Consider the following 16717-nt stretch of genomic DNA (forward strand, 5'->3'; position numbering starts at 1 on the left):
ATCGAAGAAATCGTGCTTGATTGGCATCTTCCCATGATAAGAGAGACTTCAAAAATATTTGCAAAGAGCAAAGCTAATGGTACAACATGTGGCACTGAGCAGACATCTTTTTAAATTGAAGTTAGAACTTCATCATTAATCTGGACAGGAAAGTGTACCATTTCTTACCGACAATTTCTGCATCTATACAATAAAGCATCTGGAGTGGGTGATTTCTAAGGTGCCCTGGAATGCTGTAATTTATGTTTTTGTCTAGTGATTAATTTAGACCAACAGTGGTGAATGAATTGCTACCGTAGGAAACTGTACGGAACAGAAAACTGTATGCTGTGTTCTGGAAGTTGTCTGTACCACAAAATGAGCAAAAACCCATCCATTGTGTTTCTAGAGCCTATTTATGCTGTATGAAATCTTTGCTCAAAGCACAAAAGGCTCAGATTCTTTGGGAAATGTGCCATGGAAAGGAAATGAAAGAATTAGCCTGGCAACTGCTGGTGGTGACTATTGAACAATTTGGAGACTTGTTTATCTGAAGGTTGGCCAAAATTCTGGTAAAGAATATGGGCTGGAGTTCCCTCAAACACAACATTTTATGCGAGGCTTCCAATACTTGTGTAAGTAATTACACAGAAGAACAGCTTTCCTTGCATTATTATGATATTTCTAATTCCTTTTCAAGTCTAGAAACCAAAAAGTATTCAAAATCTAAAACAGAGAAAATATTATTATTTAGTTTTTCTTTTACCAAAGTAAGATTGACATTAGGACAGAATTTTGAAGAGTAATACATTTGAAAAGTGACTAAATGCATCCATATTGACCATGGCATTTTTTGTCCAGACTAAGGTCTCCTGACTGAATATATGATCTGTAAAATAGTCTGTTGTCTTTCAATAGTGGTTACTTGGATATGCCACCTTCATCACAAAATACAAGTCCAAAATTTGCTCATCCGCTCCTCTTGAAAGCTGTTTTTTCTTGCCCATTTCTTTTAGTATCACCCTGGCTAGAAATCTTGGAGTCAGCTTTGACTTTTCCCTTTCCATTCCTAATATCATTATATCCAGCTTGTTACCAGGCCTTTCCTCTCAGATAATTTCATCCTTCCAAATGTTGCCCATATTAACCATTTTCTCTCTGCTGTTCCACACTCATCACTGTTGGAAAACAGTATATTACTTAATTGCCCCCCTGGGCTCTCTTTTTCAAGACCTTCTTTTCTTGAATGTACACCATAAATTAGTTCACCCCAGACTTTATTCCTTTGTATTTATCAGTTACCTTTTCAATAATCAATAATAGTTCCATCTTTGTTGCTATTGTTGTTCTGTCACTGACTCATGTCTGACTCTTTGCAAACCCAGGGACTGCAGCACACCAGGCTCTCCTGTCCTTCTCTGTCTCCTGGAGTTTGCTCAAATTCATATTCAATCTTTACTCTTACACTAAGTTGTAACTTGGCTACTTGGCTAGACTTTTAGTGTCTTTGATAACTTATTTACTCCTAATTACATAATCCCAGCAACCATTATTTGCTTTCAGTTAGAATTTTCTGGAACCTTCCTTGGCTGAATTGACAAATAAGGGATTTATTAAAGTGTCAGAGGAAGAGTTCCCAGAACTCACACAAGGGATGAAAGTAGTTCATGTTCCCTTCAGCTGGACCATAGATCTCATAATATCTGGGTTATTGGGCAGAGTCAGTGCTCTGAATCTGCCCAAGCATAGCATGAAAACAAATGTCAGAAGGATCTACCTGATTTCATGTAACTTAATTACATTTCAGCACAAAGTGCTACATTATTTAAAGCAATACAAAAATATCCAGCATCCCCAAATCTAAAATCTACAATGTTGTTTAATCAGTAAGTTGTATTCAATTCAACCCTTTTGGGACCCTGTGGACTCTAGCCCACCTGGCTCCTCTGTCCATGGGATTTCCCAGGCAAGAATACTGGAGTGGGTTACCATTTCCTTTTCCAGGGGACCTTCCTGGGGATCAAACCATGTCTCCTGCATTGGCAGGTGGATTCTTTATTGCTGAACCACCAGGGAGGTTCCCAGCTCTAATCTATATGCTAGATATACAAAGAAGTAGGAACATGTGATCTCAGCCAGGAGAAAACATCAGCTAATGACAATAGACTGAGAGTGACAAAGATGATGGGACTAGTTCATAATACAGTCAGTAAATATCTTTCAAATATGTTTTAATATGTACCTGGAAAAGAGAGGACTTGGGATGTATGAAAATAATCCAAATGAAATTTTAGAGAAAAAATATAATACTGGAAAGACAAAACAAATTTGATAGGATTAAGAGCAGATTAGACATTGCAGAAGAAAAAACAATACCAGTGAACTTGAAGACATAGTAACAGAAAGTATAAAAAAACTTAATAGAAGTTCAGTGAGCTAACATATGTGTAATTGGAGTCCTCAAAGGAGAGTAGGAGAGGGAGGGAGGATCCAGAGGGGACAGTAAAGAGGGAATTAAGAAAAAAAAATGAAAAAATAGACTTCTGAAATTTTCCAAACTTAGTGAAATCTATAAGCCTGCAGTAGTAAAAGGCTCAGTGAACTTCAAGTAGAAGACACATTAAAAAAATGCACCAAAGGAGCAATACACCAAAAGTTGTGGAAAATATACCAATTGTAGAAAATAAGTGACAAGAAGAGAAATCTTAAAGAACAGAGAAAAAGATACTCTATGTGCAGCTTAAAAGGGGTAAGAATGTTCAAGCTGGTTTCAGAAAAGGCAGAGGAACCAGAGATCAAATTGCCAACATATGCTGGATCATGGAAAAAGCAAGAGAGTTCCAGAAAGACATCTATTTCTGCTTTATTGACTATGCCAAAGCCTTTGACTGTGTGGATCACAATAAACTGTGGAAAATTCTGAAAGAGATGGGAATACCAGACCACCTGACCTGCCTCTTGACAAATCTGTATTCAGGTCAGGAAGCAACAGTTAGAACTGGACATGGAACAACAGACTGGTTCCAACTAGGAAAAGGAGTACGTCAAGGCTGTATATCATCACCCTGCTTATTTAACTTCTATGCAGAGTACATCATGAGAAGTCCTGGGCTGGAAGAAGCACAAGCTGGAATCAAGATTGCCGGGAGAAATACCAATAACCTCAGATATGCAGATGACACCACCCTTATGGTAGAAAGAAGAAGAACTAAAGAGCCTCTTGATGAAAGTGAAAGAGGAGAGTGAGAAAGTTGGCTTAAAGCTCAACATTCAGAAAACGAAGATCATGGCATCTGGTCCCATCACTTCATGGCAAATAGATGGGGAAACAGTGGAAACAGTGGCAGTCTTTATTTTTGGGGGGCTCCAAAATCACTGCAGATGGTGACTGCAGCCATAAAATTAAAAGATGTTTGCTCCTTGGAAGGAAAAAGCAGAGACATTACTTTGCCAACAAAGGTCTGTCTAGTCAAGTCTATGGTCTTTGCAGTAGTCACGTACGGATGTGAGAGTTGGACTATAAAGAAAGCTGAGTGCCAAAGAATTGATGCTTTTGAACTGTGGTGTTGGAGAAGACTCTTGAGAATCCCTTGTACTGCAAGGATACCCAACCAGTTCCTGATAAAGGAAATCAGTCTTAAATATTCATTGGAAGGACTGATGTTGAAACTGAAACTCCAATACTTTGGCCACCTGATATAAATAACTGACTCATATGAAACCACTACATTAGTGGTTCGCAATGAGAAGGTGATCATTTGCCCCCAGGGGACATTTGGCAAAGTTTGGAGACAGTTTTGGTTGTTAAAACTAGAGGGTTGTTACTGGAATCTAGTGGGTAGAGGACAGGCATGTTTCTGAATATCCTACAGTAAACAGAAGAAAAAATGATCTGGTCTCAAATATCAATGGTGCTGAGCTTAACAAACTGAAACTACATACACAATAGAGTAGCCAAAATTAAAAAGACTCACAATAACAATGTTAGCAAGAATGTGGAGAAAAAGGAACTCATAAAATGTTGGTAGAAGTGAAAATTACTACAGAATCTTTGGAAAACAGTTTGGCATTTTTTCAAAATGTTAAACATGAGCTTATTGTATCCAATAATCCACAGAAAGACTTGTTCATCGTTACGGTCATTTTAAGGGCTTTCTGGGTAGCACCAGTGGTTAAGAACCCACCTGCCAATTCAGGAGACATAAGAGAATCAGGTTTGATGCCTGGGTCAGGAAGATTCCCCTGGAGGAGGGCATGGCAACCTACTCTAATATTCTTGCCTGAAGAATCCCATCGACAGAGAAGCCTGGCAGGCTACGATCTATAGGGGAGCAAAGAGTTGGACACATGAAATTAAAAGACGCTTACTCCTTGGAAGGAACGTTATGACCAACCTAGATAGCATATTGAAAAGCAGAGACATTACTTTGCCAACAAATGTCTGTCTAGTCAAGGCTATGGTTTTTCCAGTGGTCATGTATGGATGTGAGAGTTGGACTCTGAAGAAACCTGAGCGCTGAAGAATTGATGTTTTTGAACTGTGGTGTTGGAGAAGACTCTTGAGAGTCCCTTGGACTGCAAGGAGATCCAACCAGTCCATTCTGAAGGAGATCAGCCCTGGGATTTCTTTGGAAGGAATGATGCTAAAGCTGAAACTCCAGTACTTTGGCCAACTCATGGGAAGAGTTGACTCATTGGAAAAGACTCTGATGCTGGGAGGGATTGGGGGCAGGAGGAGAAGGGGACGACAGAGGATGAGATGGCTGGATGGCATCAGTGACTCGATGGCATCACTCGACGTGAGTCTGAGTGAACTCCTGGAGTTGGTGATGGACAGGGAGGCCTGGCGTGCTGCAATTCGTGGGGTCACAAAGAGTCGGACATGACTGAGCGACTGAACTGAACTCTGGCGGATTCATGTTGATATATGGCAAAACCAATACAGTATTGTCAAGTTAAAAAAAAAAAAAACTTAAAAAAAAAAGACTGAAGTGACTTAGTGCACAGTCATTTTATTCTTAGAAACAAACTGCGAAGAACTCAAATATCTGCCAGCTTGTTAATGGATCAACAGATTGTGGCATATGTAATACTCAGCAATAGAAAATAGCATTGATGTCTGCAACAGCATGGATAAATCTCAAAAGCATTAGTCTAAGTGAAATACATCATACTTCAAACCTTACATGCTGTTTAATTCCATTTTTATGACATTCAGGAAAGAAAAATCATACTGTGATACCAAAAAGCAGATCACTTGAGCTGGAGTGGGGGTAGGAGATTGACTGCAAAGGGCCAAAAGTTGTATTTTAGTGGGTGATGAAAATATTCTATATCTTGACTATGGTGCTATTTGCATAACTGTATACATTTGCTGAAACTCACAAGCTGTACATTTTAAAATTAGAAAGTTTTATTGTCTGTAGCTTATATCTCAAAATAAACTGAAAAGGGGGAAATAAATTGCATGTCAAATGAAGGAAACCCTTCTATAACTAGGCTTCCCCGGTGGCTCAGAGGATAAAGAATCCGCCTGCAATGTGGGAGACCTGGGTTTGATCCCTGAGTTAGGAAGATCTCCTGGAGGACCGCATGACAACCCACTCCAGTATTCTTGTCTGGAGAATCCCCATGGACAGAGGAGCCTGGTGGGCTACAGTCCATGGGGTTGCAGAGTCAGCCGCAACTGACTAAGCACACATCACACCCTTCTATAACTGTGGGTTTCAGAACCATACAGCCTCTGTGAACACTGGGGCGCTCCCTGCCCAAGTAAGAAGCTGCCTCAGCTCTGTCCCCATCATAGTCCACACTCCCACGCTGGATGCTGACTATCCATCTCCCTCTCCATAAACAATTGTCCAAATTGAGGCAGGGAAGCCTATTCCTTGTTCAGAATCCTAGGTCTACTGGAGTCTGAGCAATGTGATTTTCAGCTCCAGGTTTCAAAGTATATTAAGGCATGTTAAATGGAAGTTAGTACCAAAAACAAATAGCCAGCTCAAGGTGTCCACCACAGCTCACCTTCAAGTAGTCACTGGCTAGTTTGTTCCCTGCTTATACACAGAACTTGTTTTCTTCTTTCTCACAGGGACTCTCTCTGTTGCTATCTCTCAACCTTTCTCTTTTGCTTACTGTCAAGTCCTTTTTCTTGTCTGGACCCTTACTATCTATCCAAGACTAGGTCCAGCCATTCTTTCTGCCAGTATGCTTCTAGGCCCAGGGAAGCAGGGCTTCCATCAGGGACCCCATTGTTGGGAGTGCATTTCTAAAAAAATGTCAAAGTACCCTTGCAGTGGTACTTGGTGGTGGAGATCAACTATGGAAGGCAATGCTATATGGGTGGAGAATCAGAACACACCAAGACCTATGTTTTCCCTGGTCTCCATTTTCCCCCTCAAGGTCCTCTCTGACTCTTCTTTATCCCTGCCTCATTCTTTTATTATCTGTCAGAAGACTCAAGGAGCTCCAGGACGCATATTTTTTGGAGTCTTCCTGGTCCCATTAGCTGGATCCTATAGCATGTGATCACAGGAGACTGTGCTGCTTAGAATACGGCTGAGGTTGATTTGAGTGAGCCTCACTTATGTCTGACACAGGAAGCGCTCAGGACACCAGGTTACCCCTGAGGCATGTGTCTACTTTGTCCATTAGGATTTCATCCCTGCTCAGGTCTACAGCATCCCATGGCCTCCAAAGGTCCTGCACAGTGAAGAAGGCAGTGTTCCAGGGCTGGCCATGTCTATCTTTCCCAAGAGCTTTTGACACTATTGCTCAGTGTTGCCGGTTAGTTCTTCTAACTGATGCTATCTTTTGACTCTGAATGATATGGGAACATTGTGTACACCTGCGCCTGCCTTAGGCTAATTGGTCTAGGACTGTACCTTCTTCTTGCCCTCTGATCATGGTCCCCTCACCTGGTGCCTGGTAAAACAGGTATGTGGTGATAATCTGATACCCAAGTATTCTCTAACTGCAGCCTGAATGTTATTTTTGCTGTGGAGATAGAATAAGTTCATGGAGAAAAGACACTGCATTTTACATATCTTTTGCATTTTCACTGCATCTAGCTCTTACTTTTGTTGTTGTTCAAGTCACTAAGTTGTGTCCAACTCTCTGAGACCTCCATGGACTCACTATGCCAGGCCTTTCTGTCCCTCACAGACTCTCCCGGAGTTTGCCTAAGTTCATGTCCATTGAATCGGTGATGCTATCCATCCATCTCATCCTCTGCTGCCCTCTTCTCCATTTGCTTTCAATCTTTCCCAGCATTGAGATCTTTTCCAGTGAGTTGGCTGGTTGTGTCAGGTGGCCAAAGTATTGGAGCTTCAGCATCAGTCCTTCCAGTGAGTATTCAGGGTTGATTTCCTTTAGGATTGACTGATTGGATCTGCTTGCAGTCCAAGGGACTCTCAAGAGTCTTCTCTAACACCACAATTCAAAGGCATCAATTTCTCGGCTCTCAGCCTTCTTTATGGTCCAGCTCTCACATTAGTACTTGGCTACTGGTAAGACCATAGCTCTTATTAGCACATGATTATTGTTGTTCATTTTTACTCTGGCAGATTGGCTGAAAGGTCCACAGAATACTGACTCTTCTCAATAAATCAAGCATTTCATTCAGGGGGCCAGATGCTTAATATTTTCTCTCTGAAAAAAGAAGCTATTAAGTATTGTTGGTTTGCTGCTTTGAGGGCAGCGTGTCTTAACTTAAAAAAGTAAAATACACATTTTTTTTATTTGAACAACTCTGGAAAAATTCTGCTTTTGAAATACAGTTGTAAGTCAGTTACAATGTCAGAGAATAAACCATTTTTGCATGGTATAAAAAAGACCAAGTAAATAGACACAGGTTTCTTGAATGTAAAACAAATGCCTCTTCCTTTTGTTATAGATCATTCTCCCTTTCAAGAAATTCTAATTTCATTATGTTGATCCTGACAGAAGCAATTCTGATTTCCTTCCTCTGGTATGTGGTATAATTTTAAAGGTTGGTGTGATGTACTTTGGTATGACATGAAACTTTTCATGAGATTTACAGAATCAGCCGAATCTTACTGTAGCCAGATATTTTCCTAACAATCTAAGCCTGACATCAATTTGGATGATGAATGTACTCAACTTAAATTCCTTTTAGGATACAGACAAATAAATGGTGGAAAAAAAAAAAAAGGAAAAATCTACCATTTGGAATAGATACCTAGTTCCAAATCTATCAAACACCTGCCTTAGTTATAAAATTAAACAAATAAACAACAACAAAAAAACCAGTTTGGTGCTCTTTCTTCTTTTTAAAAATTTTTAATTAATTAATCTTAATTGGAGGATAATTACTTTAGAATATTGTGATGGCTTTTGCTCACTAGTATATTTGATGTGAAAATTCTTATACAATCAATTTGTATTTGTGTCAGAATAATTTCTTCAAATGTGAATTGGCAGAATAGAATAGGAAGAGTGTGACTGTAGCAGAAAAGAATATTTTATATAAAAGGTGGCTTAAAAAAAAAAAAAACAAAAACAAGCAAAAACTTTGAAATAGTGGGTCAGATGAGAGACAAAGTAACCAGAAAAGGACAAACCATCTATTCTTTGTTATATTTAAACACTCTCAAGTGCTCAATTGTAAATGCGTAAATACTTTAAATAAAATACTTATTTTATGACTAAAATGTTAAGTTTGGAGTGAGTCAAAAAGCTAAAAGCCAAGGATTAGAAAAAGTTTCTAGGATAAAGTGTTACTGAACATTTGTTGAATTATACAAATTGCTTTTATTTTTTTTTCATTTGGAAGCACTTCTAGTAATCTATCTTGAGAATTAGAGAAAATGGCACAAATCTTGTAGAGAACTCTGAGTTTACATTTCCTAGACTATTCTACTTTTAGAGTAGAAAATGATAACATTGACCCATTTTTAATGAAGTCAATAATTTATGTAAAATAAATTTTCTATTTGGAGATAAATTTCAAATATAAATTTTGGTGTGCTAATCTGCTAGGCTAAGAGAACTTTTTATGATCAAATATATATTTAGTTATTCTGGACCATTTCCTTGATTATTTAATTTAGATGTAAATATCAATTTGTGGACTTTTTAAAGCATGAGTCAATTCAAGCAATTGTTATTAAACACACAGTTAATAGTAGGTTCATTGAACTCCATTTATAGTTTTAAAAAATTCAATTATTTCACTAAATTGAACCATTTAGAAATCTGTTATCATTGCAAGCCTACTTCAGAATACTGAGATTGAATAGAAGAATTTAAAGCATACTTTTCTAAGTTTTACATGGGCCATTTGTTCCTTTTAAAATCACATAGATTTTGTTTATTGTTTTGGAATATCGAAATGAACTTGTAAAAGTGAGTAAGAACTTAAAAATTTTGGTAAATTCTCTTTCCACTTGAAGTTTAAGAGACACAAGTCATAACGAAAAAAAAGCTTTCTTAGAATGAAAAATTTAGAATGGCAAATCATACATTGTATATCAAATTTAAATTTTGGGGGGACTCTAAAATACATATTATCAGTATGTATTCCCTTGGAATTCATTAGACCATTATATAATAGATTCACTTCCTATATCTGCCCATTCAGTCGCTAAGTTATGTCCAACTCTTTGCGACCCTATGGACTGTAGCATGTCAGGCCTCCCCGTCTTTCATTATCTTCCAGAATTTGCTCAAACTCATGTCCACTAGTTGGTGATGCCATCCAACCATCTCATCACAAACCTAGACAGTATACTGAAAAACAGAGACATTACTCTGCCAACAAAGGTCTCTATAGTCAAAGCTATAGTTTTTCCAGTAGGCATATGGTGGCTCAGATGGTAAAGAGTCTGCCTGCAGTGCGAGAGACCCAGGTTCGATCCCTGGATCAGGAAGATCCCCTGGAGAAGGAAATGGCAACCCATTCCAGTATTCTTGTCAGGAAAATCCCACGGATGGAAGAGCCTGGTCAGCTACAGTCTGTGGGGTCGCAAAGAGTCGGACACGACTGAACAACTTCTCTTTCTTTCTTTCTCTTTCTATACGGATGTGAGAGTTGGCTGAGCACCAAAGAATTGACACTTTCAAATTGTGGTGCTGGAGAAGACTCTTGAGAGACCCTTGGACTGCAAGGAGATCAACCAGTCAATCTGAAAGGAAACCAACTCTGAATATTCATTGGAAGGACTGATGCAGAAGCTGAAGCTCCAATACTTTGGCCACCTGATGCGAAGAACTGATTCACTGGAAAAGACCCTGATGCTGGGAAAGATCGAGGGACTTGAGGAAAAGGGGGTGACAGAGGATGAGATATCTGTTTAGGATAGCTAATTATGAATTTATTATTAAGATTATCACTATTAAATTACAAATTTTAATCTAGTATCATAACTGGAAGGAAACTCAGTCTTGTAACAAATATCCAGATAATTTCTAGAAAATGCTGAAGCCTTTTATACTGCAAACATGAACTATGCTAGGCATTACGAAAGCTTGGTGCCTACTGAACAAAATACAGTTAGTTCTTAGTAGTCAATTAGTAAAAAAGCTAAAGGCAATGGGAAAAACTGATTTGGATTTAAATCCAATCAAACACCTCTCTAGATGTATGTTCTAAGTATGCATTTGGAAAACTGGGGAGAATTGTGAGAATGATCAAAGTTGCATATACATTTGGTAGAGTAAAAAGCCTTTACCTTGTTATGAGACTTTCCCAAAGTTTGAGTCATAATGTCAGCATCAGGGCATGACTTGTCATCTGAGGGCTCAAATCAGGTGCGACTAAGGCAGAATGTGAGTTCATGTATGTGTCTGTGTGTATACATACACTTGAATGTGTGTGTGTTTAAAATGCATTTTAAAACATTAGCATTCAATCCAGAGATATGCTTTTGGTACAGATCATGCACCAGAGTAAAGTGGTGATGAAAGAGGTGAGCATTAGCACCTAAAGATCACTTCAATGAACTTGCAAACTACTTTAGCAAAAATGTCAATTGACAGTTTGAACCACCTTAGCAATATTATCTGAGGTGTAGTACACCGGTGCCCACAAGGCAATCTGGCTTGCACACTTACTTCCTAAGGACATTTTCATCTGGAGATGTAAAGAGAAGCAGCATTTAAAGTAGTATTTTCTCTCTCCCGATTCTAATGTGTAGGAGCAGGTGCATCACCAAAGCGAAGTTTGGAAGAATAAAATCCTGGCATGGGAGCAACTCTAGTGTGAATCACTTCTCCACTAATTTTTCCCAAACCTTGGTATTTAAGCAGGTAGGAATGTCACGCTGAACCCATAGTCTCAAAATATGAAACAAAGATGTGGGGAAAAAAACAAAACCCGAACTCAAAAAAGTATTCTTAAAGCTTAAACTCTATGGGATATCCTATCAGCAAAATAAATCAAGCATACTTTGTATTTCATGGGTGGTTGGTTTCACAGTGCTGATGAATGTAACCCGCAGGATTCATACACTATCTGCAGTCAAGCATCATCGTATATGGACATAAAGTGTCTCAACTGCTACACAACAGTTTATTACACGCTCATTAACAGTGACCACTGGGGACCACTGACAAAGTGGCACAAGGTTTGTGAGAGTGAGAAATGCCAGTACCAATGAACAGGGCACTTCAGGTTCCCTGAGCAAAGGTTTGAAACCATTTTTGCCTTTGCTTGTTAACCTCAAAATGAAAAAGCATGATAAAAAAATTGCAGGGATGGGCCCTTTGCCACAGAGTAAAAGCACTGAAAGCCAAAGGTAACTAAAAGAATGGTTTCTCCACAGAAACAAGGTGATGGGGCATGGACACCCTTAAGCTTTCTGAAAGGTTTCTCCTGGTGGGCTTGATGCTTTCTTGGCAACCGTTCTGGGTGAGGGAGATTCAGAGTGAAAACACTGTCAATATATTTTCTTCGAGCCCTAAGAATATTACTGCCATGTCCAGCCAAGTCTTCAGAGTTCTAATCGTTTTTAAAGGATAAAGTTTCTGATAAAAACAATTTTAGTGATTAGAAGGAACAATGGAAGTCAACCCAGTGGCGCCAGTTGAGGAGCAGGAATTAGCTGGCAGTCCTTATTTATGGGCAAACCCACCAGTAAATTTGGTCTAGAAGCTCATGGTAGCTCAGATGGTAGAGAATCTGCCTGCCATGCAGGAGACCTGGGTTCAATCCATGGGTCAGGAAGATGCCCTGGAAAAGGAAATGGCAACCTACTCCAGTATTCTTGCCTGGAAAATCCCTTGGACAGAGAAGCCTGGCGGGTTACAGTCCATGGGGTTGCGAAAGAGTCAGACAGGATTGAGTGACTAACACTTTTCTTTTTTCCTGGCTTTTTTCACTGAATGAACCAGATTCAAATACAGTGACCATGAATTTGATGGGCTGAAATGATCAAATGATTGAAATGATGAAAGTTAGCCAGCTGGTAGTACACAGGTTTGCATTATAACCAAAAGAGTGTTCTTTTAGTTTAATTAAGTCTTTCCAGTTTTCCTCAATCTCAAGAAACGAGGACCTTTACAAAGTATACTGAGTGGGAGTACTATTTCTTTTAAAAATTGTTTTAACTTATAAAATTTGGATCATGTTTTATTACAAACTTGTCTCATGTAGAATTTCATTATCTGACACATACTTTTAAATATCATAAAGTTGGATATTAGATCAACGGCTTCTCATATTGCAAAACCATTTTCTATTTACTCCCACCATACAATGCTTTTTCCCTCATATTTAGCACATGGTTTTTATTGCCTGTAACAAAGGCTTAAGGTACTCATGTTTGCTTCTTATGATACATATCACCCATTCCCTAAGGGTCAATATCAGTTTTACTGCACATCAAACGATTCACTTCTTCTCACTAAGATGTATACATTGATGATTTTTATTATTAGGCTTTTGTCCCAAATTCCAGTGTGTTCTCATGAGAACTAGGCTGAACCGCGGATGGCTTTTCTTGGATGAGGTTGACTTAAGGCCTATAAAAAACACACTGAACAACTTGCTTGTCCCTTTTATCTTGGCCTAGTCCATCTAGATATTACCACATCGATTGTAAAGAAAGTCAAACCCCAGGAAAAAGTCCTTCAAGGAAAATGAGGAGGAAAAGAACATCCCCTTCTCTAGGATATGAAAGAGAAAGATGAAATTATCCAACTCAGGGACTTCCCTGGTGGCTCAGTGGTAAAGAAACCACGGCCAATGCAGAAGATGCCAGGGATGTGAATTCAATCCCTGGATTGGGAAGATTTCCTAGAGAAGGAAATGGCAACCCACTCCAGTATTCTTGCTGGAGAAACCCATGGACAGAGGAGCCTGGAGGGCTATAGTCCTTGGGGTCGCAAAAGAGTGGGACACGACTTAACAATAACAAGGCAATTTAGAGATTCTGAAATGGTTCCCCATAGAATCTAAGCAAAAGGGCCCCACCTGCCAATCTGACCAGGACATAAGGGTGGAATGGGATGGAGAGAGGCAAGTGTCTTTACGTCTTTACTGCAGCAGGTCTCACTCAGACTTGCTGATACAGACTCCACAACACTAAGAATATTGAAGCTGTTTCCAGCCTGACTCTGAACCATTTTTTGAGATGCACTGCTTGAATTCAGCATTCCTCAGACCAAACATATTCATTCCTCTAACTGAATTGCTGGATTAAACTGGATAACAATTAGCATCATATTTGACAGAGGGCAATGAAGGCAATAATTTCAAAAACAGTACACTTGAAACTGGGAAATTTCCAATTTTACTCTAAATTCATAGGTAATTACCTAACTGTATTGCATTTTTATTGCTCTAAGCAGAACCTAAAGTATGAAAGTATTCATACATTGTAAGAATTATGTGACCCTTTGGACTGTAGCCTGCCAGGCTTCTCTGGCCATAGGATTTTTCAGCCAAGAATACTGGAGTGAGTTGCTATTTTCCTCTCCAGGGGATCTTCCCCATCCAGGGATCGAACTCATGTCTCTCATGTCTCCTGCATTGGCAGACAGATTTTTTACCCACTGAGACATTGAGGAAGTGCCTTTTTAAAAATACATAAATAAATAACATTACCTTTATTATGTGTATGCCAAGTAAAAACTGATAGATTTTCTACTCAGTATATATGTCTTTGGGCAATTCAGCAAATGTTTCTCGGTGTTCCTGATCAAGGACAAATTTAAGTTTATTTTTCTATGAATCCCTATATAAGTGCAGGGAATAATAAAAAAATCTCTTGAGATCAATGACTCTGAGTTACACCACTGTGAATGCTCTGAAGTAAAGTGAAGCTGCTCAGTCGTGTCCGACTCTTTGCGACCCCATGGGCGGTAGCCTACCACGCTCCGATATCCATGGGGTTTTCCAGGCAAGAATACTGGAGTGGGCTGCCATATCCTTCTCCAGGGTATCTTCCCAACCCAGGGATCAGACCTGGGTCTTCTGCATAGCAGACAGACACTGTACCGTCTGAGCCACTAGAGTGATCGTAGAGTGAATGCTATAGGTAATCACAATTATTTAGTAGGTTTCACTGAATTAATTGATAGATTTCTTTAAATGTATATTTCAGGAACTTCCTTACAACAACTTAATGATGCTTTGACTTACAATTCTTCACCTTTAGGTTGCTGTGAATGCATCGTAAATGTGAAAGCATTCTGCTGAAACTGGACTTTGAACTCTGAATTTGGATCTGTTCTCTGGCTCCTGCAGTACAATACTCTCTCGCGGTGGCAGTGGCAGCAGCCACTGCTCCCAGTCAGCCATGTGGTCATGAAGGAAAACAATCATTCAGTGCCCATACAACCATTGTTTTTCACTTTAAGTACAGGATTCGATAAATTATGTGAGATATTTGACACTCTATTATAAAAGAGGCTCTCTGTTAGATGAGCTACTGTTAATAGAGCTATCTATCTCTGTTAGATAGGCTACTGTTAAGTGTTTTGAGCATGTTTAAGGTAGGCTAGGCTAAGCCATGATGCTTGGTAGGTTAGGTGTTTTAAATGCATTTTCAATAAGCATGTTAAATGCAGGCTAGGCTAAACTATGATGTTTGGTAGGTTAGGGGCATTAAATGTATTTTGAATTATGATATTTTCAATTTATTGATTGGTTTATGGTGACATAACCTCATTGTAATTTGAGCAAGATGTGTGCTCTAAAAAAGACTTTCTAAGAGTAATTGAAATAATCTTGCATGAAAGCATGATTAGAATTTTGAAAAAAAGAGCTGCATTAGGATCTATACATATACAGCTATACATATAGGATCTGTGCATATACATTAGAAACTATACACACACATATAAAGCTTCCAAGGTAGCTTGGTTTCCCTTGTGGCTCAGATGGGAATGTGGCTCCGCTTGCAATGCAGGAGACCTGGGTTCGATCCCTGGGTTGGGAATATCCCCTGGAAGAGGGCATGGCAATCCACTTCAATATTCTTGCCTGGAGATTCCCATGGACAGAGAAGCCTGCTGGGCTACAGTCCACGGGGTCTCACAGAGTCGGACACGACTGAGCAACTAACACACCCAGGTGGCTCAGTGGCAAAGTGTCTGCCTGCCAAATAGAACATGGGCTCGATCCCTAGGTCGGGAAAATCCCCTAGAGAAGTAAATGGCAACACATTCCAGTATATTTACCTGGGAAATCCTATGGACAGAGGAGCCTGGCAGGCTACAGTTCATGGGGTTGCAAAAGAGTCAGACATGACTTAGCAACTAAACACCACCAAAAAAATATCTACCTGTACCTGTATTGATAGCCTCACCAACTCGATGGACATGAATTTAAGCAAACTCTGGGAGATAGTGGGGGAAAGAGGAGCCTGATATGCTACAGGCCATGGGGCCACAAAAAGTGAGACATGACTTAGCAAATGAACGACAACAACAATATTGGTAATCAATTTTGCTATTGCTAACTATGTATCTTCACACAAAGTAATACTGGAGAGAAATAAATCAGAATAATTGTAATATCTTACAGTGATGAAATTATAGATGATTTTATTTATTTGTTTATTTATTTTTTCACTTTCTTTCTTTTTTTAAAATTTTATTTTATTTAACTTTACAATATTGTATTGGTTTTGCCATATATCAAAATGAATCTGCCACAGGTATACATGTGTTCCCCATCCTGAACCCTCCTCCCTCCCCATATCATCCCTCTGGGTTGTCCCAGTGCACCAGCCCCAAGCATCCAGTATCATGCATCGAACCTGGACTGGCGACTCATTTCATATATGATGTTATACATATTTCAATGCCATTCTCCCAAATCATCCCACCCTCTCCCTCTCCCACAGAGTCCAAAAGACTGTTCTATACATCAGTGTCTCTTTTGCTGTCTCATATACAGGGTTATTGTTACCATCTTTCTAAATTCCATATATATGCGTTAGTATACCGTATTGGTGTTTTTCTTTCTGGCTTACTTCACTCTGTATAATCGGCTCCAGTTTCATAGAACTGATTCAAATGTATTCTTTTTAATGGTTGAGTAATACTCCATTGTGTATATGTACCATAGCTTTCTTATCCATTCATCTGCTGATGGACATCTAGGTTGCTTCCATATCCTGGCTATTATAAATAGTGCTGCAATGAACATTTGGGTACACATGTCTCTTTCCCTTCTGGTTTCCTCAGTGTGTATGCCCAGCAGTGGGATTTCTGGGTCATATGGCAGTTCTATTTCCAGTTTTTTAAGGAATCTCCACACTGTTCTCCATAG

At 39.2% G+C, this 16717-nt stretch overlaps 1 protein-coding gene and 1 long non-coding RNA gene across 8 annotated transcripts in view; both read right to left on the reverse strand.

Annotated features, from left to right (window-relative positions):
- CFAP299 (cilia and flagella associated protein 299) overlaps positions 1–16717 on the reverse strand; it is a 717854-nt gene that overhangs the window by 66352 nt on the left and 634785 nt on the right. The gene's annotated exons all lie outside the window — the stretch shown is intronic.
- LOC147370396 (uncharacterized) overlaps positions 1–16717 on the reverse strand; it is a 39140-nt gene that overhangs the window by 10438 nt on the left and 11985 nt on the right. For both annotated transcript variants that reach the window (XR_015166128.1, XR_015166127.1), the window contains exon 2: positions 4164–4300. This is a non-coding gene — a long non-coding RNA (uncharacterized LOC147370396). The remainder of the gene's footprint in view (positions 1–4163; positions 4301–16717) is intronic.

This window comes from Bos grunniens, chromosome 6 (genome assembly GCF_055505025.1).
Source record: "Bos grunniens cultivar Pamir isolate PY7600 chromosome 6, Bosgru_T2T1.0, whole genome shotgun sequence".
NCBI lineage: Eukaryota > Metazoa > Chordata > Mammalia > Artiodactyla > Bovidae > Bos > Bos grunniens.